Source organism: Triticum aestivum, chromosome 4A (assembly GCF_018294505.1).
Source record: "Triticum aestivum cultivar Chinese Spring chromosome 4A, IWGSC CS RefSeq v2.1, whole genome shotgun sequence".
NCBI classification, from domain to species: Eukaryota; Viridiplantae; Streptophyta; class Magnoliopsida; order Poales; family Poaceae; genus Triticum; species Triticum aestivum.
In genome coordinates this window covers 488493565-488496546 of record NC_057803.1, presented here as the reverse complement: position 1 = coordinate 488496546, position 2982 = coordinate 488493565, and the positions used below count along the sequence as shown (strand labels likewise).

General features: G+C 51.0%; 1 protein-coding gene across 2 annotated transcripts in view; it reads left to right on the top strand.

Annotated features, from left to right (window-relative positions):
* The first annotated feature begins 2423 nt into the window (after positions 1-2423).
* The window catches only part of LOC123086532 (BEL1-like homeodomain protein 1), a 5832-nt gene continuing 5273 nt past the window's right edge, over positions 2424-2982 (top strand). Inside the window, exon 1 of one of the 2 annotated variants that reach the window (XM_044508290.1) lies at positions 2424-2615. The gene's annotated coding sequence lies outside the window, so the exon portion shown is untranslated. Of the gene's footprint in view, positions 2840-2982 lie in introns of both variants that reach the window. The other variant, XM_044508289.1, reaches the window with a different exon arrangement.

Genomic DNA, 2982 nt, shown 5'->3' with positions numbered 1-2982 from the left:
TGCCACAGTACTCGATCGACTACAAGAGGTTGCATACGATCAATCGCAACTAAGAAAAAACATTCCAGCTAAAATACTACAATTTGGTCCCCGAATTAGGCAATTGCTTTCTCTCGATGTGGTAGAGATGGCCGAGTCGAGGCACGAGACCTAGCGAGGTGAAGCCAATGGTGACACGACAACAGTGATGGAAGAGTTGAGGAAGGAGGGCTTGTCGAAGCAGTAAAGAGTTGGGGTTGACGATTTACCAAGGGTGAAAAGGGTACAAGTCGAAGGGGTGACAACATGGATAGAGAATATTTTTTTCCATTTGAAATCTTAACTTTATTCACTTGGGCTAAGTGACACCGTAATTTGCCGATGACAGTTGACTATGCATTAGACAACTGCTTTTAAAAAAATCATGCAACTTCATCCTCAAACACTTGTAAACTGCTACACGGAAGCGCCTATGCGAAGGCGGCTAAGCCGAGGAAATGCACCTCTTTAGAGTATTTAGGGTAACCAAACAGAGCCAGCGGCGCGACAACGTTGATGGTGGAGCACCGGAGCCAAGGAAGGAGGCCTTGCTAGGGTAGCTCATCAGGGTCGGAGGGACTTTAGGTGTGAGGCCTGATCGCGGGCAGCGACGACACCCACCAGACATGACGAGCCGGAGGCCGCAACAACATGAAAGTGGTGGCATTGACGGAGGCGAAGTCAGATAGAGGAGGTTGTGGCGGTGGCTTGGGGAAGAAGAACGACGGTCAATAACCTCATTTTCGAAAAAAAAATAGTTGGGTCAATGGTTCACAAAATCGATTGTGAATTCACGACTCGAAAATATTAAAGGTTGCAATTATCTTATACTAGGGTCTATTTAATCCGTTCATGAATATATGTGCGATAATTACGTAAAAGTACATATAGAAGTCTAATATGAAAATTGGATGGTACAGCTCAATAGCTCCTGCTTGTACAACACACACCACGAGACTAGTCCTTTGTGATGGGTCATGTTTGCTGAAACTAGACACCAAAGGGAGTATTTAACCAAAAACTACCACAATTCGCGGAAACGTGACAGAAAACTACCACTTTACGATTTTGTCCCGAAAACTACCACTTTTTTGTTAATCCGTGACAAAAAACTACCAAGTGTGAAAACCGCTCGCTTTGCCTGGGTTAAACGCGAATCTGACTGCCCAACCCCACACATAAACGGGCTAAAAATGCAATCGGGTCCCTAGTTTTTCTCCAAAAAAGCAATTGGGTCCCCCGCCTCCTTCTCCTCCTCGTCGCCGGCCTCCTCCTTCCCCAGCCGCTTGCCGCCGGTGGACGGGAACAGCTGCTGCCGCGGCGAGTCCACGTCGTTGTCGAGGCCCGGTGGTGAGGGAGCGAGCTAGCAGCAGGACCACGTTCGGGACGCAGGTGGCGGTGGTGAGGGAGATGGGGACGGGGTGGCGGAGGGCGTTTTGAACGTCGGAGCGCCGGGATGGGCAGCGGGGGTAGCAACCTGTCGAGCCTGGCGCCCATGACCCTGCTGCAGCCGGCGTCGGCGCTCGTGTCTACCAGGAAGCGCTGCTGCAGATCATCTCGGCGCCGTCGTCGCCCAGATCCAGCTCCAAATTCGCGCTCTTCCTTCGATTTGGCCGGAGGTGGAGAAGGAGGTCGTTGAGCGATGGGATGGCTACAGAGGGGAGGAGGAGGTCAGCCCCGTGCGCGTCGCCGGGGGCCGCGGAGGCGTGGGCCAGGGATGGCCACCACGCACGGGGAGCTCCTTCCATGGCTGGGGTGGTTGGACGCCATCCGCGCTCACCACGGACGAGGCATGGTCGCCATCCACCAGCTCGTGTGCGGCCGGTGCTGCTCGCAGCTGCGACTGCTTGCGCCCGTCCGCGCTCTAGCGGCCGCTGCAGCCATGACAGTCCGGTGCTCTTCCTCTCCTCCCGTGACAAGCCATGGCAGCTCGTTCTCCAGGACGAAGACAACCTGCTCGAGGAAATGCCCCAAAGAAAACTGTCTTCAGAGAGAAAAGGTAACTAGGGACCCGATTGCATTTTTAGCCCGTTTATGTGTGGGGTCGGGCAGTCAAATTCGCGTTTAATCCAGGCAAAGCGAGCAGTTTTCACACTTGGTAGTTTTTTGTCACGGATTAATAAAAAAAATGGTAGTTTTCGGGACAAAATCGTAAAGTGGTAGTTTTCTGTTATGTTTCCGCGAATTGTGGTAGTTTTTGGTTAAATACTCCACCAAAGGCCAGGATGGTACATATGAGTTCCACACCTAGAATGCATGCTAGCTAGCTCTTGATGAGAGAGAAATAAAAGGAGGGACAAAATCTTGTAGGTAGCTAGAGAGAAGATCTAGACAAGAGAAAGAAAATAAAAGGGGGGGAGTGGGGGAAAAGCTGTGCGTGGGGGCTGTGCTGTGAGGATAATGGAAGTGGGAGGTGGGTGTCCCTCCTCCACTGCCTCATTTCTCTTTCTCTCTCTTAAAGACTTAACCAATCGGTCTCTCTCTCTCTATCCATCCATCCCTGCTTTTCCCTTTCAGCTGGAGGAGATCTCGGGAGGAAAGATATATAGTCCAGTGTCGTCTCTGTAGAGAGCAAAAGGGAAAGGAGCTCGCAGCAGGTACTTAAGCACTGACATGAGTGATCTCATGGTCCAGAGATACCCTCCTCCTCCTCCTCCTCCTCCTTGTTCCTCCTTCCTCTCTCTTCCCGCCTCTCTCTAGGATCTTCACCTCTCATGCTCTTTTAGAGAGAGAGAGAGGGGGGAGAGAGAGATTACTTATATGCAAGCTGTACGCACGGCTAGCACGTGTGCATGCAGGCAGAGCTGCATCGATTCTTGAGGTAAGCTCATGATGTGTGCCGGTTGCGTTGACATCTGGTTTCTTTGTTAAATCACTTGATGAAGATGGGTACCTTCTCTTTTTCCTTATTTTTATAGTTTGTTGATACTGATGCCTATTCCACACACACAAACATCTCTCTCA